Below are 26876 nucleotides of genomic sequence, written 5' to 3'. Positions count from 1 at the left end.
TGGCCTATGTTTTCCAAAATAAAAGTTCCAATGTACTGCAAAAACACTCAATGACTGTCCTCAGCATCAGCACATGTGAAGGAAAACTGGACCTCTTTGGTGGGCATGCAGTCCTGAAAGCCTTTCTACTCAAGCATGGATATATTTTTCAGAAAAATAAATTTTAAAAAACACTTACAGGAGGACAGCTGCTTCACTGACCACCAGATCTCTCAGTGCCTTCATGTATTGCTTCACCTCCTGGAAAGGAATTGCATGGTTAGCAAGACTCCAATGCATTTCTCCTGTAGTCCTTGCAAGGAGCTTTTGCATTCTTTGGAGAGGGAGGCAATAAACCTTTGCCTTCACCCACATTCCTCTCCTCTATCCACCCATCAGGGAGGTCATTAAGGGCATCAGAAACCTTCTGACTTTAACTGGTCTTCCAGTGCCTGAAGGGAGCCTGCAAGAAAGATAGAGAGAGGCTGTTTACAAGGGTTTGGAGTGACAGGACAAGGGGAATGGCTTCAAATTGACAGAGGGCAGGGTTAGATTGGATATTAGGATTAAATTCTTCCCTGTGAGGGTGGGCAGGCCCTGGCACAGGGTGCCCAGAGAAGCTGTGGCTGCCCCTGGATCCTTGACAGTGTCCAAGGCCAGGTTGGACAGGGCTTGGAGCAACCTGGGATAGTGGAAGGTGTCCCTGCCATGGCAGGGGTGGGATGAAATTATTTTTAAGGTCCCTTCTAACCTAAACCATTCCATGATTCTATGGTTCTAATTCCACTGCCTAGTCCCTGTGGGACACTGGGAGCATGATGGCCGTGCCTGAACCCTTGAATCCCTGGGTTTCCTCTCACACAGCACCCAACCTAGGAGGAATGCAGCTCTGGAAGGAGGTGGTGGCAGCACTTTCCAGAAAGGAGCAGGTAACTTGCACCTCCTTGGACACCAGCTGGGAATTCTCCCTAGTGCCTCTGTTCCTCCTGCACAGCACAGCACAGCCCCAGGAAGCTCTGCTGCCTTCCAGAGTTTGCCCCTCTCTCCATGGACTCCCCATTCCCAAATCTCCATGAGGAGGACACAGCCCCTTTTCTATATCAGCTGTCAGCACAGTGCTGCCTACCTGAGTAACCATGAAAAATGAAGCAGAAACTCATCTGCTGTGTGCAAACACCTTTGGCCTCCCTTGCTCTCACTGCTGAATTTCAGCCTGCTGGGGATGTGGAACCTGCAGAGCACCAAGGAGATGGCAGCTGGCATCCCCTGCCTTGGGAGAGGACACCAAACTGTACCCACACTATTTACAAACTAGCATATATTAGAAATTGAGAGCAGAAATCCTTGGGAAAGGACCCTGGCTCTGTTTTCCCACCCTCTCTGACCATGTGCCCTATTTACCACTTGCTGGGCACTGCTATAAATGCACTCATAGCATCTTACATGTTTCTTTTTAAAGGAATAGCTAAATCTGCTGTCACAGCTCAGAAATGTCATTCTTCATGAATACATTTATGTATCTATTCATAACTATTGATACACAACTGTGCACTTTAAATCACCCAGGTGTTTAACAGGGATTTTGTAACCAGATTTCTTCAGCAAAGCTTTACCCTTTAGATAGGACAGACCCATGCAAGAGTAGCAGATTGGGCTGTTAACAAGACTGAAACAATGAAAAATTCTCTGAAAATCTGCTGTGAGAGTTCAGCTGACTTACAACTAATCACTGCATTTCATTTTGCCGTGGGAGTCACATTAATTATCACAAAATCAGAAAGGGCTTCATCCACCTCTCCTCTGAGTCACCGGGAAAAAAAAATTAAACTTATTATCTTCTATATTCTTCACTGGCTCTCTTCAAAATCTCATAACAGCCAGAAATCCAGATCGAAAAATATGACACTTTCCAATTTCCCTTGATTTAATTTCCTCAAGCTGACTAATTTAATTGCAATATTTGCCTGGTACCTCGAGTTCTGCTTTCTCACTCTCTTCCTGTTGCTGAAACCTGTTCCCTGGTCCTACTCCCTAAGCTTAAATCTACACAGATGTTTCCAAATTTGTATTTGTTAGAGATTAATTACCATCATTCCCCAGTGGATCATTCCATAGGGATCAGATACTCCGTTTGCTATCAGAGATGCAACACACACACACGTCATGTGGTTATCTAAGAGAGACTGTGCAATTATGTATCTCAAAAAGGATAAAGTGTTTAAAGTGAGACAGATTAAAAGTGAAATCTGGATGTTTTTTAGTTTTTTTTAAGCTTCCATATGATATGAGCCTGAAAGATCGAGTTGGCAAGCAAAGCTATTGGAGCAAAATTGGAATTCAGCTTGGACACCAAGAACTCAAACAACATCAAGGTGAGGTGATATTTTACATGTCCACAGATTAAAAAGCTTTTAATGGATTTTGGACTTTACCCGTTTTTATACTTTTGGGTTTAGAAATAATTTTGAAAAACAGTGGCAGCAGAGAAACTATAACTCAAAAATGAAGTCAAAATAGGTGAGAGAGAGAGGTTTTCATTTCTGTGCCCTGCTGCAGCCTCTGCACCCCTCCACCTCCCAGCAGAGGCAACCCCAGCAAAGCCTTTTCCTTCCCTGAGCTTTATTTATAGCAAGTATTTTTGAGATGAATGTTGCAGATCTGAGTAACTTTCGAGCTGGAGGTGAGTCCTCCTGTGTGCCAGGCTCTCTGTGTGTGCAGGTATTTCATATTCCAGGACTTTACAGTAGACTTTCAAAGGTGAAAGTCACGGATCTTAAACATCTTTGGAGATTTACAGCCAAAAAACCCTTTAGATACAGGATGCTCTCCTGACAACTAGCAGTCACCAAAGATCCTGCAGTAATTTTCTCAAGGCCAAAAGGATTTAATGTCTTTATATGAAGGAATGGCAACGGAGAAAGAAAGGTATAAAGTGCAAATCTGCCTCGCAGTATTTCAGTATCCCCCAGCTACATCTCAGACGTGCCCAAGCAGGGTTTGTTCAGCAAATTGCAGCTCTGCCCTGCAGCCCCCACTGCAGGCTCTGGGGTGCTCTCACCTCCTGCTGCTGCTGCAGGGCACTCAGGGCTTCTCCTCTGCCCTGGCACAGGGGACACTCCTCTTGCTGTGCAATAAAAGCTGCAAATCCTAACGGTGCTGCCACAGGGGACCCAGCTGAGTCCCTCTTATCCCTGATCCCTGGATTTGCCCCTGAGTGCAAATCACCACCACCACTCCTCTCCTGAGCCCCCCAGCCCCATCCAAAGCACAGTGCTTTGGGTGTTTTCATTTTTCTGTGGGCAAATTTCACACAGAACCCAAGCTGAAGGACCACACGATCAGGAGATCCCCCATAAGTGAAGGTGACATCTCTCAGCACGTCCTGTGTGCGGATGAGCTTGTGGCACCAAGTTCATCAGGAAGGGTTTGTCCATCATTGGTGAGAGCAGAGAGCAGGGCAGGAAATGTTTTAAGGTGAAAATGAGTGGAAAATTCTGTGCTATTTGCCCAATCCCAAACAGGACATCCTTGTGCCAAGGAAATTAGGATTCTTTAGTCATTCCAATTGGCTTCTGAGTATGGGCAAGTTGGAAATTACATATAATTACATTCATGATTATTTTGCTTACAGAACCAGCCAGTCTGTCAGCTCAGACTGGGCCCTGCAGAGACCTACCAGTGCTTAGACCCAAACCTTTCCAATCCTGCCTAGCTTGAGCAGGGCTCATGTCTGGCAGTCTGGGGCTTTAGCAGAGACAGGAGCTCATGCACACACTCATCACTGAGTCTCTGTTCTCATGTGATACCTGGACAGGCTCACCTAAAACAGAGGCTAGAGAAAGTTAAGAGAATAAAAAGCAGTTATATTTATTGAAGACCTTCGGGTGCATTTAGGGCAGTCACAGCCCACTCAGGGGCTACACCCAAAATGGATGGTGGGTCACAAGTTTTTCATATTTTCTAAGTTCTGTCCATTTGCATATTGAGGTTTAATCCTCCAATTACAGCTTCAGGTGATGAAGTCAATTACTCCAAGTTTCCCCCCACCCCAGTTCACTGTTTACATATCATGGGGCTTGAGACAGTGAGGTGTCCTTGAGGTTCAAACTTAGAGAGGAATTGTTTTGTCTAAAAATGCTCAGAACAGCAGCTTAGCACCCTGAATGGAGTCTAGAGTTATACACTGAAAGAATCACAGGATTACACGGAAAATATAGCAGCTAAAATCCTCGGGCATCAATGCAAGCCCCACAGCAGCTCCCTACATGCCAGCTTTGGCAGCTGCAGCCTTTTGCCCTGGCTGTGCCCCACAGCAGCACTGGCAGGCTCCAGAGCCAAGGTGGCTGTCTGAGCTCTCAGCCACAGGGTCAGCCCAGCTCTGACTCTGCCCTGATGACTTTTCACAGCAAACATTGCCTGTGATTGGATCCAGGCTGGATGAAATGTGAAGGGATGCAAGGTTTTACACTGCCTTTTGTTCCCAGCTGCAGCTCTTTCCCTCTTAGTACACACTTGGAGAAGGATTGGCCACAGAGCCTTGACCTTTTCTTTGCCCTGAATAGAAATTTAATTTTTTTTTCTTTTGTTAAAATATTAACTATCTTTCCAAAGAGAAGAAAAGTCATTGCATCAACTGCTGTTTGTCTTCAGTTTGGTCTTCTTGTGATTTCTCCTCCTTCTGCTTTTTCAGTATTTTGAATTGAAATGTTATTTCAAACTAAAAATATCAAAACCTGTCATTTGAATCCCATCAATTTCCAAAATGCTGCCTTTTTTTTCCCCCCCTGCAAACTTAAACTGTCAAATCAATACCAGTTCTGCATGCTGCACCTGCAAAAACACACAATATCTTCAAATAACCATTTTCCAACGCAAATCTTTTGGAAAGAAACACTCAGAAGAGGTTCAGACACATGGGCCAGGCTGGGGTCCTGTGGGTTTCTGCAAAGCACAAGAACTGCAAATGAGATAAAGGATTAGTCTGTGATCCTTCTCTCCTTAGTCAGACTTGTAGGAATACACTAATGTGGTATTAATCAGTTATTGGATCATCATCCTTTGTCGTGGAATGGCTTGGATAGGAAGAAACCCTGAATCTCATCCAGTTCCAATCCCCTACCATGGGAGGGGAGACCTTCCAGGTTGCTCAGAAAAACTCCTACATAAAGAAAAGGTCACAGGAAGAGACATTTTGCAACATGATCCAACGTTGACCACCCATATAATATTGGGGTCACTTGTGCATCTCACAGTGAGGACAAGAATCTCTTGTCTAGTTGGTTTTTGTTTCCAAATGTCCTTCAGTTAAAATAATTTGGTTTCTTTGAAACTGAAGTTATTTGGAAAATGTTCCTTTCTGTCAATCACCAGTCAGAAATTATGAAATGACATTATTTTCTCTCAAATTTTCCATTAAGAATTGAATTTCAGAATTGAGAAATTTTAGTTTCAATTCTGTTGTTCATCTTTAGTGGGTTTTTTTTCAACTGTATGACAAATCTATTGTAACTTATAACGCATTACTCTGACTGACAAGTTCTACCATGATGGAATGCACAAATCAAAACTCCTGACTTTTTATTTAAAAAATATCAAGGACAACAGACACCAAATACTTTTTTCTGTAGAATAAAACATCTCCTGTTTGTTCCAATGAAGCGAGTTAAAGCGAGCTGACACATAGATCAAAGTGTTGCCTACCTGAAAACTGTCAAACCATTTCATTGTAAACTAGATGGGAAGTACTTTGAAACACAGGGGAAAAAAAAACCCAAAAAACCTGATGTTTCATTCAGCAAGCCAAATCCCAGCCATCCCTAATGCAGGGGAGAAAAACATCAGTGTGATTTGCTTAGCAGGTTGTCATAGTACACCATTGTCAGTTAAATCTGTTCTTCACTATTAACATAGTGTCACAAAATGATGGTAAAACAAGATGAGGATTAAAGTAAATTTAAAAGTGTCATCGTTCCAAAGTAAAAATGTTTCTGGTCTATTTTAAAGGCAAGGAAATTTGAGATATTTGAGCACATTTTCTGCTCTGGCCCTGTCCCCCAGGCACTGTGGATGGTGGGATAACCCTGGATTGCCATCCCAGGTGCAGGAGCCTGTCAGAGCACAGCAGAGGTGCTGAGAGAAATCAGGAAATTTCTACCAACTCCAGCACTAAATCTTCTCACCTTCTGACCTGATTTTGAATTTTAAAAAAAATATACTAGGTAAACTATGAAAAATAATCTAGTGATGCTGGACCACAGACAAGTCAGCTGTAGAAACTGATTCAAAAGGTGAAGGACTGTTTTAAAGAGGAGGAAATAAACCAGAGAAATCAAATTAAAAATAGATTAAGTTATATAACACTGTAGAGCTTGTAAGGAACGTAAAAAATAACACCAAACCCCACAAAATTAAGTCAAATTAGTAATAATTTTATGACCAGGAGAAGAGCTCCTCCATCATTCAGCAGAGCTGTTCCCAGCTGTCACTGCAGAGGGTAATACTGCCCAATAAAAATGATGGATTCATTTGTAGAGATATTTCAATGGTTACTTGTTACAAGAAAAATAAAAAATCAGACTACAAGGGAAAAGCAATAGTCCAGAAGATATTTATATAAATTACATGTTTTCAAATCAGCTGGGGCTGCTGAGATTCACTGCCAGGTACTTGGAAGTGGTGCAGACAATCTGAGGGCTGTTAGCACTTATCTTTAAAACTCAGGGACTGTGACGAGTCCCAGAAGAGCAGAGAACAGCAAACATAGCAGGGAATTACAGGCCAGGCAGCTTAACTTCAATTCCCAGAAAAAATATTGCAACAAATCATCAAACAAACACTTTCTAAGCACCGAGAAGATAACAAGGCAGTGAGGGACAGCTGACACGGATTTGTCAAGAACAAATATCAAGGCAATCTCATATTTTTCTGTGACAGGGCAGCAGGACTCAGGGAGAGGCAGTCAGTGTTGTATGCAATGACCACAGCAAGGCTTTTGGCATCATTTTCCATGGCACTGCTTTAAGCAAGGCACAGAATTGGGATGAGGTGACACTGTCAAGGTGCATGAGGTGGAAAATGCTCAGAGAGCAGCTGTGTGCTCACACTGCAGGAACACATCTGGATGCATTGGGTGAGGATTGGTCCTGAGCCACTGGGACCATGATGTGACCCAGGCAAAGTGCTGGGAAAGATAAGGATAGACTGGGAAACTGTGAGGAAAGTCAGAGGAGCCGGGATTCAGTTTAAAGAAGAAAAGTTGTAGAGGTAACTTAGGATAAATCCTCATGCTGGAGCATTGCAGCCTCAGACAGGGAGAGGGACAGATTATTCTGCACTCCTGCTACAGACAAAGTGAGGGTGAAGATGTTTGCATTGCAGCAATGCATGCTGAGGGCCAGAGCTAAAAGAAATTGTTGGATTTGAGGGGTAGCAGAGCACCAGAACTGACTGTCCAGAAAGCACAACAAACACCCAACACTGAGGTTTTGGGGCAAGGTCAGGAAAAGAGGGTGATAGCAGGTAAAATACCTCCTCACCAGGGGAAGCAGAGGGGCAAGAACTGATCTCTGCTCTCTGGTTAGCAGTGATAGGACCCCAGGGGGGGCATGAAGCTGTGTCAGGGGAGATTTAAGGTGGGTATTAGGAAAAGATTGTTCCCCCAGAGGGTGCTGGCACTGCCCAGGCTCCCCAGGCAATGGGCACAGCCTGAGGCTGCCAGAGCTCCAGGAGTGTTTGGACAGCACTGCCAGGGATGCACAGGGTGCCATTGTTGGGGTGTCTGGGCACGGACAGGAGCTGGGCTGGATGATCCTGTGGATTCTTTCCAGCTCAGGATGTTCTGTGATTCTATGAAAAAGCCTCCCCTCCTGAATTTCTCTCCCCTGCACCCAGCACTGCCTGCCCAGAAAGGTGTGCACCATACACTGCCTGTCAAGAGGATGCTCTTTGTCTTTTTTTTTTTTCTATTATTCTCTATCTGTTTTTATTATTCTTCAAGGAAAAAGCATATCTTGTAGAGAAGCCCCAGACTCATCACTATTAGTGACCCTGTGAACAGGATGATTAATTCTCTGTGACGTGCTCTGCTGTGCAGAGAGATTCATCCTGGTGTCTAATGAACATGGTACCAAACACAAAGTGAAATACACTTCCATAAGAACCACAACAATGAGTCCATTTACCAAGAAAAACAACACACTGATGTTTTCCACCACCAAAAACCTCCCCCCAGAAAAACCTTTGGGCCAATGAGGCATTTTTCACTTCATGCAGAGTCAAAGCTGCCAATTTTCCCTTCACACTGATTTCTCTGAAATATCACCTGCAGCTCATGCCTTCAGAGGAGCAGAAGGGATATTGATAGAGCATAGGGGCCAGGAGCACTGACACAGATGGGTTAGACAGGGGCACAGGGCAGGAATCTACCCTCAGTAGGAAATTAAAGGAGAAAAGGAAGGGAATTGGGATCCCCCTGCTCCTCTGGACTGCAGCAGCATCCAGCCAGCCCCAAACACACAAAGTTCTGTGGTTTCCCTGATGGCACAGCACAGTAAATCTCAGGATCAAAGGCATGAACACATCACCCACTGGTGTCAGGCCAGGAATAAGTTCCCCCCTGAGAAAATATCAACCAGCTGGCCAGGTGCACCAAGGGCTGTATTCAGACACAGCCTCCAAAAAGAGCACATCCAGGAACAGCACACCAAACTAAAGTGAATTAATGCCTTTCTTTCTTTTTTTCACTGCTCAATCTGTACACTTTTACAAAAACAGTGCAATTCCCAGCATGGAGCATTTTCTCTGTGTTCTGGGACTTCGTGATGCATCTCCACCTCAGCCCAGACCCCACATCAACTCCATTTCCTTAAAATAAGTTTTCCCCTCAGCCAGGACTCCTAGAGAGGTGCTAGTAAAGAACAGACAATGCTACCTATTCACTTCACTTCTTTTGTCCCAAAACAAAGACAGAACCACAGCAGTAGAGCACAGCCTGGGACAAACACCAAAAAAATGGATTTATTTATTCTGGGCCTGTGTATGGGTGTGAAAAATACTGGGGCTTTGTCAAGCCTTTGCCTTTTGCTGCATTCCCTGGGAAACATGGGCCATGCCTTTATATTGCATTGCCCAAGGACCCCAAAGCTCTGATCTGCATCAGCAGAACTCCGTTCACTCATGACTTTGGCACAGGTATTGCCCTGGAAACAGAATTGTAGCTGAGCAGCTGCTAATACATACCAGGAACTTGAGGTGGCTCCAGATTTTCACCACCAGGGTGGTGTGTCTGACCCAAGGTGTGACAGCAGGTCTATGGGTTTGGTCCTTATCTCTATTTTCTCCTATTTATTTTATACTTCTTTTCCCAGCCTTTTCATGCCCTCAGAGCTCTCCCCAGCTCTGCACTCTGTGAGTCACTAATTCCAGGCACCTGCAGGTTGATTTTCTCTTCCCATGCCAAAACCGCTCTGCTTTCTGCTCTCAGCCAACCTTTCAGGAATCCCAAACCCCTGCCCTGACCTCCCTGCTGGGATGCCCAAGCTCCCTCACAGAGATAAGGCTGCAGTCTGGCTCTGGGAACACAAACCAGGTGTAAAATGCAGCCTGGAGGGCAAGGCAGGGGAGAATTCCGATTGGCACAGGTGTGAATGTGTGCCAGGCACAGCAGAGCCCAGCCCAGAGGAGGGGATTAATACCCTGCTGGGTTTATCTCCACTCCCCCACAGCTCACCAAATTCCTCTTAGAGTGATTGCCTGGAGCTTATGCTGGGAAGAATTTAGACTCCTGTTGGTTGCATTGCATATTAATAATTTAAATAGATAGGGCAGTATATCAGACATATTTAAAAATCTTGCCATACTTTTTACGGTATTTTAAAATTGATGGCCCCTGGTTTAAATACAGGGACTCTGAAATAGAGTTAACACCTACAATGCTTCGCCATTACATCCATTTTTAATTATCAAGAACACCAGGCAAAGTTTGCAATATATTTAACAGAGTTTTATGTTTTGTCACAAGGACTTAAATTATTGATGTGCCACACATTTTATTAAGCATAGCATTTCATGGGAACAATAGTTTGGGGATGTAATTCTACCAAATTGTTAAGGCAGAGGGAGGAATTGCTGAGGAGGGAGGGAGGTGGGTGAGGACAAGGTCAGTTTTGCACTTCTCTTGGTATTTTGGAGGGTGAGGAGCAAAAGATCCCAGCTCCTTTTCAGGGGGAAGGAGAGGAGATGGGAGGACAGACAGCATCCTGGTTTTTACCTTGACACTGAAGAGATGTCTCCAAAAGGCTCTGGGTGCTTCCTCTGATTGAGGGAGGGACTGTCCTCCTTTAAGAGCTCTCTGGCTACACCTGGAGCATTCCACAGCCTCACACATCCCCTCTCACCCTGTGCTCCCAGCAAAACTGAGCAGTGCTGCACCACACTTAGACATGGGAAGCCTCAGATCAGGCAAAGAGCCAGGAGCAGCAGAAGCATCACTGAGGGTACCCCCAAAAGAACCACACAGAGTGCTAAACCAGCTCTCAGCTCCTTCCTCCCTCCAGTCCTGCACCTGCACAGAAACTCCTGGCCAAGCACAACCTGAAGGTCACAGAGAGACGAAGGAGGAAAACTGAAGCCAGGCAGAGTCACTGAGTGACAGTGTCACTCAAACCCAGCTGGACAGTCCTGTCTCAGTGCCTGGGGTCACTTTGGCACAATATCCTTGACCAAAGCCACAAGGCCACTCTTCCACACTGGCTTTTCCCCATTGTTCTTTTTTATTACTCAATAGACTGGCTCTGCTGGCCACAGTTATTTTTCCTCCACAACTAAAGCTTGAGCAAGCTGCCCTGGGGAGTGCTTTTGGAAGCAGCTGCAATGTTTATTATCAGTGTGGGCAGGTTTTTATTCCTCTAACAGCCATCTATCACACCCCATTTGATTAGTTGTTATTTCTCACTATTTGTCCTCAGAAAGGCTGGAAACTTTTCTGTCTTCAAATGGGAGCAAAGCTGGCAGTCCTGAACAGCAGGGAGCACAGCAGCTTCATCCTGCACCAGGACTGATGGAGTCAGTGGTTTCTACCAATACTGGAAAGTTTTTAAATTCCCTCCCTATCAGGGTTGGGTTGATTTGCACTGAAGTGTTTCAAATCAGCAAAAATCACTGGTCTCACTCCTATTTCTGTTTGTGTTTTGAGTGATTGCTGAGCATTAAGTTTTATTCTTATTGGTGGGAAATCATTAAAACATGAACTGCAGTTAAATGTAGCCTTTACTTTCAATTCACTACCTCATCTGTATGCATTTAGGCAAATACAGACACCTGCATTCATTCACAGTCAGATTTTTCCAATTTTTTTGCCATGTTACACAATGTTAAGTGATCCCTTTGCTATTTACTAAATGATAGTTTATTTTCCACTTGTGTCAAACTGTACTTGGACAACTGGAACTGAATGAAAATGCACAAATCAGCATTTCAAACAGCTTTCTGCCAATTACGATTTCTTCATGTGTGCCAGGCAATAAAAATGTTTTAATAAAAACATGCTTTGCATTTCAATCTGATTTACAACACAAAAGAAGAACTGCATGTGATCAATAAAATTGAATTGTTTGTTTCCAATAACTGGGGCCAAAACTGTGGAGATGTTAGAGCTAATTGAAAGAAAATCAGGTGCAAGAAGATAATACCTGAGGCTGCAGAAAGAAAGCCACTTTCCTGAACTGCTTTTCTGTTTTCTTCTTACTAAATTGGAATTAATTAATTTTTGAGCTTTATTACTGGATGAAACTGCTTTAAAATAGAATTATTCCTTCTGGAATTCCTGAAAACACCTGCTTTTAAAATGGAGGCATCCCTTCAGCAAGGTCACTGCAGGTGTTTAGCCAGGTTGCATCCAGCCTTTCAGTGAGCTGAAGCACCACAAAACTTCAGTAGTAAATATCTTGCTTTAGCATTTTCATTTATTCTAAGTCTTTTAAATACATTAAATTAAGATCTTAATATAGATGGTCAGAATTTCACACTTAATTTTCTAGTTAAAAAAAAAAAATCTGATTTTCAAGTCATCCATTTTTATCTGCCACATTTCCAATAAAAACCTCTTCTCAGGCAGAGCATAAATCAGCTCCCAGGAAAAGCAAATTAACACCCACAGGTGGGCACAGGGAGTGTTCATCCAGCACAGAGCCAAGAGAGAACACTGAGCTGCAAAAACTCCTGAGACTTTAACATATAAGGATTAAAGATTCAACACTGTCCTGATCTCACATACCTTCTTTCTTCTGCATCCCACAGGATGAGAGGATTGTGGCTGCCATGGATCCCTGGCAGTGTCCAAGGCCAGGCTGGACAGGGCTTGGAGCAACGTGGGACAGTGGAAGGTGTCCCTGCCATGGCAGGGGTGGCACTGGATGAGATTTAAAGTCCCTTCCAATCCAAACCATTCTGCAATTCCATGGATATGGATGGATGCCAAGGACCAGGCAGCCCATTACCCAGCAGCCAGACTGGATGGTGATCTGCTTTTTTGCACTTCAAAGGTAACAAAAGCTCTTGTCTCCTTCCGAGCTGCAGGTGGAGGTTGGAGAAACTTCAGTCTGTTGTTACCTTGAAGTCAAAGTGTTGAATTCTGATTGCCTTTTTACCAGATCACTGCAATCTACCAGAAAAATAATAACCACATAAAGATATTTGAATGGCTACAAAAATTAAGAAACAGGTTTCACTGGAGGCAGAGCCTTGTTTCAGACTGTTTCAAAAGTCACTGAAAGTCTGCACACAGTACTGGAGATGTGAAGGGTGACTCCAGGAATCAATGCTGATATTGGCTCCAAAGAGAGAATGAAGCTGACAGGGCAGCAAATTGACTTGGACATGAGTAATTACTTAAGTTATTAGTGTCCTTGTCTGTAGCACCACCTAAAGTAGGGATGACAGGGAGCTCAGGAGGAGCCTGCAAGCAGGACAGCCACAGCATGCACATCCTGGGGCCATCTGACTCCCTTCTAACTTGAGTTTTGTTGGTGATCCTGTGTGCGCACAGCTCTCCTTGCAAGTGCAGCCTGATATCTGAGTTGCGTGGAGCAGAATTTCTCACAAAGGGAAAACAGGATATGTTGGGAAAAACATGGAGAATGTGAGATGCAGAATGGAGGGGACAGAATTTGAGAGTCACTGTATGAGCAGGGGGATGAAGGCAATAGGTACAAAATGAACAGAGGAGCAGCATCCCAGCCAGGACTTACTCTTTTTGGTACGATTATATTTATAGAAAGCCCAAACATACAAAAGAAACCACTATTCTGCAGTTTGGGCAACCCCCTGTGGGGATGCACCACTGTTAATGCCACATAGCTTGGGAACCAGTGTTGCCTAGATATCACATTGATTTATGATGAGTTTAGTGTCCTCTCCCCACAATTTATCCAGCCCCTGGGCCAGCAAGAGGGATCCTTTGGGCTTTGTGCCCCAAGTTCCACCAGCACAGCCTGCACCTTGTGCTCTCACCAGAGCTCAGTGGTGCTGAATTCCCTCCTGCAGAGCAGATTCCACTGAACATTTGGAACATTTGGGGACACTGAGGTGCTGCTGAGGTGGCCACGTTCCAGCCACATCACCTCACTGCCAGCACAGAGCATCCAACCCCAGCACCACCTGAAAGGGATGTGACATGGTGCAGGGAGAATGAGATCATCCAAATGCATCCATGCAGACAGAAGAGAAACAACAGAAAAACAACTCAAAACACAGAGTACATCTTCAAAACATTGGCCAGGAGGCATTTGGTGGGAAATGTAGGCCAGCTCCCACATGAGGGCCATGCATTTTTCATGACCATCCCCATCCTTGATATTTCTAACCTTCAAACATAAGTAAAGAGGGGTTTCCCCTCCTCTCCTCCCACCAGCTGCAGCTTGGCCCTGCTGTAGACAGGAGCATCTCAGGGTGGGTGGAGAAGGAAAGGAGTCACCAAGGAGTCCCTCACTCTCTTAAAGCCAAGCATGCTCCTAGAAAATAAAAATCAGAAAGAATCTGAGTCCTCCTTGAAGTGGAAAAACAGAAATAATACATCTCACAAAGCAGTAAAGCACTGTTGAGAAATGAACAAGTGAACAAGAGGAGGAATTTATCTTGAAAGATGCTCTCTTATTTGAATCCATCAAAAAGGGGAACTCACCTCCTGCCCCAGCCTCAGAGCCCAGCCTGTCTTGGGCAAACAATGCAGGAAACATCTATAAGAGGGTGTTCCTCGCTGCTTGTGTTTCACCTCTATATTTACCACCCCCTTCTGTGCAGATGAGAAGGGAGATGTAGGAAACCTCAGGATAAAGAAATGAAAAAAAGGAAGCCCCCCAGTCCTGGTGGAAAAACAGCAAAGTTTATTTTTTATGAGGATTACACCAGAGGAGGAAGCAAACTAACAACAGCCTGTGAGCTAATCAGGGGAAGAGTGACTTGACACCCACTGTGCTCACTGTTTCACAGCTGCTGACACCTCACAGAGGTGCTTTTTCACACTCACATCCCTTGCTTGGTCCCAGAGAGCATGGCTGGAAGCCAGCACTGCCCGTTGTCACCAGCAGCTGGTGGCTGCCGAGCCCAAGGCATAGCTCCAGGTCTGCATCTCCTCCCCAAAGCGAGGGGAGTGCCTGAGGAAGGAGGACTCGCCAAGAGAATTTGCTCAGATTCCCATCTTCAAAGCAAAATAGCAGCTCAGAACAAGCACACCAGCACTTGGGGTTTTTCCTCCCCTCCAAAGATTCAACAATGGATGGTGAAGCACTTGCTATCCTCTGAACTTGCCCACATTCACTGCCCTCGACAAGAGCAGCATTGCCAGGTATCCCCCAAGCTGTGACCCCTCAGCAGAGCATGAGCTGCACCTGAGCTCCCACCCTGCTCCACACACCCAGGAGCCCCAGCACAGCCCTGGGAAGGAAAAAAATCCCACCCTGATATCAGTCTGTCTCACAGAAATTGTACCAAACAGCAATTTGTGGGCTCTTCTGGACTGAAGATATGCAATTAAGAGTCCCCCTGCAACTGAGGGCAAGTTTAGGAGAAAACATTCCTTAAGGAAGCACTAATCTTCCTGAAATTTTCAGGATAACTTATCCCCATTTCTGGGCAGGACAGGGAGATGTCCCCTGTATCTCAGTGCCACATAAAGGCTGTGATCACTGCCCTCTAAAGGGACACCTGCCACTAATAAACCTTATTTTAGCTGCATTTTAATTCCAGTCCAGCAGCCTCCAGGCACATGAACACAAGGTTTCTCCAAGCAGAGTACTTCCAGCAATCCTTCCCAGAGCTCCAACTCCCAGACCTATTTCCCCACTCCCACACAGCCCTGATGATGTGCATGAGCAGCACAGAACTCCTTTGGCACAAACAGGTATTTATGTTTGCCTCCTCCATCTGGGCCACGTGCAAACACCCTGCACATGCCCAGGAGAGCTGCAGCAGAATTTTGGTCTCTATTCCTGCCCCTGTTCATGCAGCAATGGGAATTGCAGTGTAAGGCAGCTCTCCTGGGGTCTCTTAGGCACATATAGGAAGAAATTTCCTTCACATTAGCTTGATATCAAAGGCAAAAGGATACATGTCTGGCTGCCAGCTGGGGTTAAAGCCTCAAATTTGATGCTGGGGATCCTCTTGTGTGAGGGTCTGGGCTAACACTGAGCTCTGGCCTTATCACAATGCATGGCTGGGGACAGCCCAGGCACAACTCATCCCAATCCCCTCCTGCCTCCCAGGGCAGCCACAGCTCCCCCTCCCTCAGGGCTGGACAAAAGGTGTCAGTCAGGTGGGATTTCTGTTCTTCTGCAGGTGTTTTTTTCTTCTGTAAACCACAAAAACCAAGTGAGTGACAAGGAGTAGGTGATACAGAAAAGCTTAAATCAGTAATGCCAACGAGTGCTTCATATCAGCCTATATGCTGAGTGACAGCAGCCCTTTCACTGATCCTGATGGCTTAATTGCAGCTGCTCTGTGCCAGCAGCATTCAAACTTCTCTCAGCATGCCCAGGAGCTGGCATTGAGGCACCAGAGGAAATTTGCTGTGAAAAATCTACAAGAAACCCAGGGCTTGAAGCCACGCCAGGGTCACGATAGACACACAGGAACTGCAGCCCCAGAGGATACAGAGCCAGAATTCCAATCCCTGAGCATCCCTCTCAGCAAAGCCTTCACCAGGCTACAGGGCATTATACAGGAAAAAAATGACTCTTATTTGCTGTATAAACACATTGCTGTTGTGTTCATTACCCGGGCTTGCATCTCTGCTCAGCCGTGGCACGTTCAATGCAAATAAAAGAGAAGGAGTTAAGCTGCATTTAGCCACACATCGAGGGAAGCTTGTGCTGCTGAGCAGCTCACAGATGCATTTTCCAGGGAGGGAGCCAGAGCTCCCTAACAGCCCTCCCTGCAAATTGCTAGCTGCTGCTGCAAAGCTCACAGGGCTTTTTCTCCTTTGCCTTTGTTCCTGGAGCTATGAACAAAAGGCATGTGAGTAGCTACTTCCCACATTAGCAAACACATCACAGATCCTGTGCTGTCCACTGTTGTTTATGTTCTCTTATTTATAGCTGAAAAATTAAACAAGAATTTTAGCTATTAGCAGTAGATCTGTACAACACGCTGAACAAAGCTATTTTGCAACATTTCCAGCAGTAGAGGAACACGAGATGTTAAGAATAAGCTACCTGAGAGGCAGCAAAGTAATGCCCAGAGGTGGGAAGGTCTCTGGTGCAGCAGACCTGGAGGAAAAGGGTCTGAGATGTTGGTGAATCTCTGCCACAGCGGTGAAAAATTTATAAAGTACTTTTGGGACATCTATAGCAAGTGACTGTGAACCAAGCAGTCCTCAGCACCTTTAACAGCAAGGCAAAAAATTTGGGTAGTCTGAGGAAATTTCCATCCCAGGTGTTACTAAGGCTGGGAAGTATTTTGGGCTGATAATGATGGATGTAGAAGCTGCAAACCAAAGGTGTTGCTAATGTGACTGATACAGTGTTGCTGCTCATTTAGGAGGGCATCCTGCATGAAATGGCTCCAAACTGACACACACAAGGTTTAGATTGGATATTAGGAAGAAATCCTTCCCTGTGAGGGTGGGCAGCCCCTGGCACAGAGTGCCCAGAGAAGCTGTGGCTGCCCCTGGATCCCTGGCAGTGTCCAAGGCCAGGGTGGCCAGCAGGACTTGAATACAAAACAGAAGATTTTCAAGTGCTTCTGCATCTTTTCTCTGTAGTCTGTGCTCATTCTATCCTGCAGTTATTTTTAATTACAATTCACTCCAAAAATAATTTCTGAGACACTTCTCTGGTGCCACAATTCCCCAGCCTGTGCCTTGCTGGGGAGCAGCAGCAGCCGCTGGCCCTGGGTCAGACCTGCCTGGCTCTCCCTGCAGGACCAAACCCCAACCATCCCCATGCTGCTTGGGCTTCTTTCAAACACAGTTATTCAAAGGAAACTTTGGCTTTGCAGCAAACCTCACCGAGGCACAGTGAGAAGATCCAGCAGCAAAGGGCACACATTTCTCCTCGTTATTTCATTTGTGGTTCAAGGATCTGCCTGTTTGTCAGAAGCCTTTCCCCTGCCCTCTCCTCATGCCAGCCCTTTGATCCCCAGCCCATAACCCCCCAAAGCTGATCTGAGCTGGGATCCCCAAGGCCAGCAGGGCTGGAGCAGCATGGTGGTTCAAAGCCACCCTGGCAGATGGCATCACCCCACACACCAGAGATGACCCCACACCTCCCCACCACATTGCATGGATTAGCATTTCAAATGCTAATTTTTTTTCTTTTTTCTTTTTTTTTTTTTTGAAAGCACAATCCTCTGGGCTGGCTGGCTGCAACTGTTTGAAGGCTTTGTTTTAAAATTAAATTTCCCTTCATAGAAATTTCAATAGCTACAATATTTCCATGGCTCAGGTGAGCCAAGAGCAAAGATGACCTCAAAGACCTGCAGCAACCCAGCTAAGCTGGGCTTTGCTTTGTGCACCCAAAGAGGCAGGAAATAGCCTGGAACTAAGCTCAGGGAATGGAAAGCAGGATGGTTGTGTCTGGCAGTGCTAAAAAATGCAAAGACACCAGGAGGGAACCTCCTGCATAACTCATCTGCCTTCGAGCAGCTCAGCAAGAAGAGCTGCACATAGCTGGGGCCAGAAGTGAAGCCAGCTCACTGAAGCAGCCAAAAAAAAAAAAAATCAAGTTAGGCAAAAAAAGAAAGGATTTGAGTAGTCTCAAGCATTCCAATGTATTTTCCCATTTTGTCTAATAAGAAAGGGATAACTTGGAAGGGTGACTAAGGTACTTTCTACATGGCAGCTCTCCCAGCACACAAATCACACATCCAACAACATTCTCAGGTTTAAATTTTCCCTCAGGCTGTCTAAACCCTTGCAGAGGCACCTGTAGGTTCTGGATAACATCTGCTCTACCCAAATGAAGATGGTGGGGAACTAAAATTGCACCAGCTGCTCTACAAGGAGGTGATCCACAGGTGGGAGGTGAGTCCAGCTGTGGGGAGCTGGGCTCAGCTTTGCAGCAGGATATGTTTGCAACCTTCACCAAATCAGCTTGTTTCTCTTCTCCCCATTCACTGTCTGCCATAGGTAGATAATTACACTTACCACAAAAAAAAAGTGAGCATGAACATGATTTCCAGTGAGGAAATCCCATTCAGGCATTCAGAGATACCTTAGAGCCACAGATTCTACTAAGCAGTTGCTAAAAACCCTGGGTTAGCAATGACCAAGCCCAACTCCTGGACAAACACCCAGGGACACTTCCCTGTGTTTAAAAAATGCTGAGAGCATTTGTCAGTGAGCTTACAAAAAATCCCAGAGTGTTTGGAGTAGTTTTAATGCTGCTTACACAAAGACTCACAAATAGCTTAAAGAAGAAGCTGCACAAGGCCCATAAGACACACTTCTCCCCTTTTCTTGCTACTCTTCACAAAATTAACTCCAAAAGCCTCATCTCTGCTTGCCCTTGGCACATTCCCTCCAGATACACTTTACTGCCCACTAAAGTGCAGCAAGTCCTTTTTTTCCCTAGGTTTGCAGTCAGTGGACACCAAGAATAAACAAGCACCATTTTATTTATGTTTTTAATACCAACCAGTAACTGCAAGGAAAGGTGGTACTGCAGGGAAATCCCACAGAATATCTATTTTTACTCCAGGGACTGATGGAACCTTTTCCTTTCCAGGCCCCCCTGCAACCCTGCCACTGAGCAGACTGCAGAATGAACCTGGCTCAGCAGCAGTGTCAATACTTTGGTGATTTCTGTCTCCCTTTTCAGTAGGATGAGCACCAGAGGGGGGCTTGGGGGTTCCCTTACACTGAGCATCCCCTCCTGCTGCCAGGCAGAGCAAGGGGAAGGCATTTATTAGCTGTGCATGTCCCACAGATAGTAAATAAGCAAATAATAAATAAGCAAATGTGGATCCTAGCACTGACAACTTGGCAGCTTACACAAGCACATAGTGCCTGGCATGGGAAAAAAAAATAATTTATATTTAAAAAGAAATAAGTTCTCTGCTGCTGTCAGTTCAGTAGAAATCCATTGTACAGAACCCATAATTACAAGTATGGGGCCATCATAAGTCAATTTATTTCCTTTTTTCCTCCTTCCCAGTGGAGCTTTAAGGGAAAGACACGTTTCTATAAAGAACCCAGTGCATTTCAGTGACACTTGCCCCATTACATGAAATAAAGCACCACCCCCTCACTTTCTCCAGCCCTGCATGGAGCCCAAAGCCTGCACTACAGTCAATTCACAGATCAGGGATCGTTCCTAATGGAGACAGCACGACAAAATTCATTTAATATTCTCCTTGGATTCAAAATAATAATATTGTCAACTAAATAAAAGGCAAGCATTCATTTGTATGTAAAACAGTTGGTTATATCAGGCCTATTTATGTCTGCTCTGCCTTCCAGCTACAAAGATTTATGACTGAACACCCAAGGGACCTTTATATATCTATCCAAATTCATGCATTTTTTTCATTAACCTGTGTACTGGCATCTTGTACAACTTGGCGTGAAACAATAATATAGATTTCTTCTCCTTTATATTTAGGCACAGGAAGAAAAAGTTCCTGCCAATAACAGCAATAATGAATAAACTCTCTCAGGGCTGGTTTGTCACACATAAATACAGAGCTGTATTTAAATGTGCATAGATCTGTGTGGAAATGTGTACACAGACACATTATGGACACACAGAGGGGATTTCTGCTCCTCCTCCTGCCTGTCCTTTTCCATTTCCCATTTCAATTCTACCCCAGCCTTCCCACCTTGTTGCAATGCCAGCCTTGTTCTTTCAGTATCTCCCTGGTGACAGGACAGGAACAGCTGCAATAAATTACTCAGCGTGCTTTTATTTTTTTTTTCCATTAAATATATTTTTAAAAGTGAAAGTTTGAAAGACAGGAGTGTGTTTGTGTAGAGGCAAAGCAACCACCTTTCTAACCCCTGGAAAATTACTGCTGGATGAAAGAGGCAAAAATCTGGAGGACATGGAAGAAAACCCAGCTGCTGCTCAGACTAATGACACCAAAGTTTCTAAACTTGACTATTTGGGGGTTTTTCCCCTCATTTTTTTTGTTAGACTGACTATAGCATTTCCTTTAAGTTTTCAGCCCTCCAAAAAGAGACTTCAAATCTCTCATCCCTGAGGAGGAGAATGGCCCCAATGCTATTTTGTGTTTTGGTGATGGGGAGGGCAATTCCCAGGTGCAGGAGGGGCTGAGCTGGCTGCTGCAGGGATGCTGGAGCCAGCAGGAATCTGCTAGGGAGTGGGATGGGAGCAGAATTAATCCTCTGTTCCCTGCTCTCAACACCATCAATTCCACCTCTAGAAAATGCCACTCTTCTGACAAAGCCTCTTTTTGAGGTGCCAGCAGAGCAACCAGCATCACCACAGCAGCAAATGCCTCCTGCAGCCCCATGACTTCCCTGCTCCATCCTGAACCTGCCCATCACAACCAGCCACTTGTCCCATCACTGCTCCTTGCTGGCACCTCACAGACACAACTGAGGTGCTGCAGGGGAATTTCCACTCCATGGGGGATTATTTTTGATGGAAACTGAGCATTCTGCCTTCCCTTGTAGGCTCTTAGGAGAGCAGTCAACGTTTTGAAGGCAGAGAGGACCATGAATCCAGGAGACTCAGATCCTCATCTATATCAAATTCTGGTAAAGTTCAACTTTTCTGCTTGAAAAAACCAAACATAAAAACAAAAGAACAAAAAAAAAAACCCTCAAAAAATCCCCTCCAGCAAATTCCTCATTTTTTTTCCACTAAGAACTGCCAATGTTTGGCACACTCTCTATGTGCCCTTTCAAGGGAAAACAACATTTTGGGTGGGGGGCAAAAGTAGGTTTTCAAAGGCAGGGATTACAAGGAAGGACGTGGCTTTCTCTTGGAGATTCTTGTAATCCAGAGTAGCAGCTGAGGGGGAGCTGAGCTGGGGTTCAATCACAGCACTGATTTAATAGTGATTGAGGCTGAAGAAAGGATTGTATCAGCCCCCAAATACTTCTTTTTTTTGTTACAATATTCCTGCCCTTTGGTCTCCTGGGGTGGTGCTGCCCCAGGTGAGGAAATCAGGGAGGCTGCAAGTGCCAACACTCCCTGCTCAGGCTGACAAGTCCCCCAGCAGTCGGTACAGTGATTATCCTGCCCTGCAGAGAGCTGCAAGCACACCTCCAGAACGGCACAGGTGGATATTAAAAGCTCTTTCTTGCACTCCTACTGTTCCACACCATCATTAGGACGAATGGGGGACCGGGAGAAAGTCAGGGAAGGTTGTGTCTTTTCGCTCCCCTGCGTGCTGAAGATTAATTTAGAACACATTAATTACATTTGGATATGCCTGAAAGCCAGCAGAGCAGTGAGCAAGTGTCCTGAAGGTAATTGAGTGCTGCAACAAGAATGTTCTTTTGGCAGGTTTTTCTGTGCAGAGTGGGGCAAAGCAGGAGATGGGAAGAGGGCAGAGGACAGAGCATCCCTCCTGGACACTGCAGCAGTGGCAGCTCAGCCCCATGGGGTTCATTCCCCTGGATCCATCCTGCCCAGAGCACTGATCTGCCTCCTGAAGGGCTGACAGGAGTGTACTGAGAAGGATATCCAAGGCATTCAGCTATGTCAACGTCCTTCTTGGTACTAAGATCTGAATCCAAACACACATCCCTCATACAGCTGCTCTCATTCCCTTATTTCTGCTTCCTCTTCTCCTTCAAAGCATCCTGACATCAAGAAAACCCAGTGAAAAGCCTCCTCAAAGCCAGAAGAGGCTAAAACTGGGACTAGGTCAAGTCTGTGTCCCATTTCAAAGCACTTCACCTTCCCACTCACCTTTATCCATCTCCCCCAACCCTTCCCTCATCCACCCAACCCTCAAACACTCGGAGCAGAGACATTTCACATAAAAATGAACTAGATTTTTTTATCTATATCAGCCAGGTGTTTCTCCCCCACACACCTCACTGTGAGCAGTGATCTCACAGGCCAGATGCATTTAAAAAAAATAAAACCAAATCTCTGCTCTCACAGCATTCAGATAGTCAACAAAACTGGAGTTTCAGACCAGAGGAAATGTCCTTTGCACCACTGCAGCAGCTCCAGATGTGTGCTGGAAACTTGTGGTTGAAGTATTTTATGTAAATGTTCCAAAGTGGGGAATATTTTGGAGGAAATAAAAATTTCCTTCTCCCCACCCATCATGAGAGGAGTCTGCTCTTCAGGCAGAAACACTTTGTGCTCATCACCTACTTAGTCCTTTCCTGAGCTGCTCCAGTTTTCCCAAAATTCCCCTAAATTTTGTACAAAAGGAAAAGTGCAAACTCTCTCCCCCATTTTCTGACCTACATTCATTTATCAAATTGTGGCTAAAAATAGTGCAAACTATGCAGAAATGTTTTAAACTGTTTTTTTTTATCCACTTTCTCTCTTTCACCATCTATTTTAAGGCTGCTCTAGCACTTTACAAAATAAAACAAATGAGGGTTATGTGGTGGGTGGAAGGGAACATTGCCATCCCATCAGCGGGGCCACAGATGCTCCTCCAGCTCAGAGACAGAACCCCAGAGAGAATTGAATCAACACAACTTCTGTTCATATCCCTGAGCTTGGTTTTGGTGAGCACCTGCAGTTTGGAAGGGCTCAGGTTTGGTTTAGGAGGTGACCCTGCTTCTCTCCAGGTCACCTTGGGCAGAATCAACCCTCCAGCCCCAGCCCAGGGGCAAAACAAGTCTGTGACCACCTTGGAGCTCACTCATGGCAACCCTGAGCAAGCAGCAATTCCCTTCAGAGCACAGAGCTCCCCTGGCCAGGGATGGAGGCAGGAATGCCTCAGCTCACAGTGCAGAGCAGCCCTCAGCCCCAAAAACCTCATCACATCTCACACCCTGCCCACCTCCTCACCTCTTCATGATGAAACAACTTCCCCAGCATAGGAAGGACTGTAAACAGCTTTTCCCCCCACACTTAATGAATTTATGGATTAATCCTTCATGAGCATTTGTCTGGATTTTAGAGGAAGGAGGAACCTTCTATGGTGGCTGCTCAGCTCCTAGAGGCCAACCCATGGCACTTGTGCAACTTGTGAAAGACTCAGCCTGAAAGACTCAGCCTGCCAGCCTTTCTGACTGCAGAAACCTCTATTATTTCCACACCAAAAACTAGCACTCCAGGAAAAGCAGGAGGATTTCCACCTGCCCTTGCCCAGGGAAGCAAAACCAGTGAGTATTTGGCCAAAAACTAGAGAGAAACTACTGAAAAAGTGTGTTAAAAGCAAGTACTTGGTTTGGAAATAATCACAGGCAGATGCACTTCTGAGCAAAGCAGCTGCTGAGCTGAAGCAGAGGAGCTCTGGTTAGTCCATTACTGCTCTCCCTGCTCCTCTCACTCCTTACTCGTGCAGTTGTTTTTGCAGCTGGTGGCAGAGAATATCACCTGCAACAGGGCCTGGAGGAGCAATGAAGGCTGGAATGATCTCACACTTGTAGTGCAGCAAAGTGCTGAGTGTTCCTGCTGTCACAGCTGTGTGAGGGACTTTTAACCTTTCCCTTTTGTTTCAGTCATTTGGCCACTGCTCCAGCTCTCCATCTTCCTCAAGAGCTCTGGGCTGGTCCAGAGGAGCAGAGGGAACCTGCCAGCCTGTGGTTTCTGCAGGAAGGAGCCTGCCCTGGCATTAACCCAGCCCTCCAGAGAGTCTTGAGGCTGGGTACAAGCACTGGTCAGCACCTTGGTGCATAAAAACCACAGCAGTTTCACCACAAAGCAACTCAGCATCCCAGTGAAGCATCATCACTAATCAGCATGTCCCCTAAAACCCACATTACAGGGTGGTGTTAGTCTTGCTGCACACTCATGCCCAGTGGGTTTGATCACAAACACCACAGCCCTGCCCATCAAACCTTCATTTCCCTTCTTCTCTCCAAGCCCAGACCTCCTCCAGGCTGGCCAGAGCAGTGTCCCAGGTCAGTCAGTGCAGCAGAGAACCACTGTGGTGGCAGATTTGGTCACTGATCATCAGGGCAAAATGGGAGAGGGGCAATTAAAGTGGATTTCAGTGTCAGCTTTCAGCTGGTAACAGCAGCTGTGGGTATCACTGAGAGCAACAGGGGGCTGGAGACAGAACCATGCCTGGGAGCAGAAGAGATGAGCTGAGGTGCAAGAGCCCAAATGCCTGTCCAGCCTGTCCTTCACACTCAACCTGACCAAAATCTCTCCAAGCAGCCTGCCTGACCCTCCTCCTTCAGGCCACTGCCCATTTCCCTGAGAGCAGGCAGGCCCAGTGCTCCCAGTGCCCACAGCCATTCCCCCCCAACCTGAGCCTCTTTCACTCACCCTGCAGTTCAAATAAAGTGCTGTCAGGTGCCAGAGGAGAGCTGGGGGCACTGAGCACCCTGCCAGAGCAGTCTCCTGCATATTATTATAATATTTATTTAAGGAAACCAACCCTTTCACTTCCCAGCAGGCAGCATCTCATTAAATGTGTTGGGTTACCGGCTGCACCAAGCAGCTGCTGAAGTGTTAGAGCTTCTTGTCACCTTATCACAATCCACTGCCAGCTGCTTCCAGCACTCCTCCCCTCCCCTCTGCTCATCCTTATTTTTGCACTCTGTGCTTCCTCAGCTCTTGCACCCCTCCCTCCCTCCCTGCCCCATCAGTAGCTGTGCTGCAGAACATATCCCAGGCAGCCTCTCCTGCTGCAAGACTCTGCCAGCAGCTGGGAGCAGTGGGAACTTACTCTGAGACCTGAAAATCAGCTCCTAAATCTTGCAGCAGCCTGGCACAACCAACCCCTCAGCCTTCAGGGGCTGGGAACAGCAGAAAGAAGATGTGGTGGGGGGAATTGAGTGAAAGCATTTCTTTACTCTGGACAACTCCCAGCTCCCACAGAGTGTGGTCTGCACAGCAACAGCAAGTTTTGCTCACCTGGAAATGGTTCTGAGGACACTGGCAGCTTCCAGAGTGGTGGACTTCACAACAACCCCTTCCCCTGCACAAACCCCCAACACTTTGTCCCTCCTCAAGTTCTGCACTGACATTTCACTGCTCATCTGTCCACCCAGCAAATAAGACAATTTCAGGGAGAAACAAGATCAGCTCTTCCATTAATGAAAAGCATTAGGCAGAAAAAAAATGAAACAAAAGCTGACCTACCTGGAAATAAAGTGACAAGAGTCAGCAAGAAGGGATTCACTGCAAAGGAAGATGAGCCAGAAGCCAAGGAGGACATCAAGGAGCTCAGTCCCAGAGCAAGGAGAGCCAATTTTGGGGACAGTGATTGTCACCACACAGGTCCATAGTGATGAAGAGGGTCCAAGGACAGTGCCAGAGCCAAGGAGCAAGGCCAGGTAAAGCACCTGCACAACCAAACCAAGAAAAAGAGGAAAATTGAGAGCCTGAGCTTAAATACAGCCCTGACCAAGGGCTGGAGGTGGGTGGGTCACCTGCTCCCAGGTGAGACTGGTTAGGGTCACCTGCTCCCAGGTGAGGCTGGTCAGAGTTAACTGCTCCCAGGTGAGACTGGTCAGGGTGTTTAGAGCCTGCAGAGGTGTGCAGAACCTCTAGGAAAGCTCTCCTTCACAGGCCAGGGTACCAGAGCCCAGCACCATAGGAGGCTCCAGGACAACATTAACCTCCTCTTTTACTTTGAGATTGTGGGTGCTCAATCCCTATGGTTAATTGTACCCTATTGCACTAATTACACCATTAAATTCCAGACCTAGCAGCTGAGAAATTATCAGTGCATTCCCTGAATGAATCCTGCCTGAACAGGAACACATCAGTCTGCTGCTCCTCAGCCACTGCCATCAACCCAGAGCCACCAGTGTGTCCCAGCCAGGAACCCCAGACCAGTGCGGCTGGTCCAGCATAGGGACAGCAGGGTGAGGACCCCCATCCACCCTTCACCGTGGCCATAAATCTTGATTGAAATCTCTTTTTCAACTGAAACCGTACATTGCTGAAACCTCTCTCTGGACCCTTCACCTCCAGCAGGTTTGTTGTCATGCTGATCATTTCCACTTGTGCCAAACTTCATTCCTTTGTATTTCTGCTCTCTTTCACTTTCTGGGTCCCATGAAACTAATCCATTGTTTTTCAGGCTGTATGTTTGCAACAAAAAACAATCTAAACTCTTCCTCCTCCTCCTCTAACAGAAAATGAATAAATAAAAGTAAAAATAATAAAATCCTCCCAGGACAGAACAAAATAGGAATGGGAATGGCAGGTTTCAGGCAGAACCAGATAAACCACACTGGTTTCTCTGGGCTGGGAAATGGGTCAGAAGGGGATAAGGCTGGGGTTCCCAGACTTGCACCAACCACCCTCAAAATGATCCTGCAGCTCTTAATGACAGTGTGAGAACGT

General features: G+C 45.9%; 1 long non-coding RNA gene across 1 annotated transcript in view; it reads right to left on the bottom strand.

Moving 5' to 3' along the window:
• LOC146428829 (uncharacterized) overlaps positions 1-25868 on the bottom strand; it is a 79072-nt gene extending 53204 nt beyond the window's left edge. Inside the window, exon 1 of the long non-coding RNA XR_014855966.1 lies at positions 25665-25868. This is a non-coding gene — a long non-coding RNA (uncharacterized LOC146428829). The remainder of the gene's footprint in view (positions 1-25664) is intronic.
• Positions 25869-26876: the final 1008 nt, after the last annotated feature.

Source organism: Lichenostomus cassidix, chromosome 20 (genome assembly GCF_008360975.1).
Source record: "Lichenostomus cassidix isolate B80296 chromosome 20, HeHo_3.0, whole genome shotgun sequence".
Lineage (NCBI taxonomy): Eukaryota > Metazoa > Chordata > Aves > Passeriformes > Meliphagidae > Lichenostomus > Lichenostomus cassidix.
This window is presented reverse-complemented; position numbering and strand designations above follow the sequence as displayed.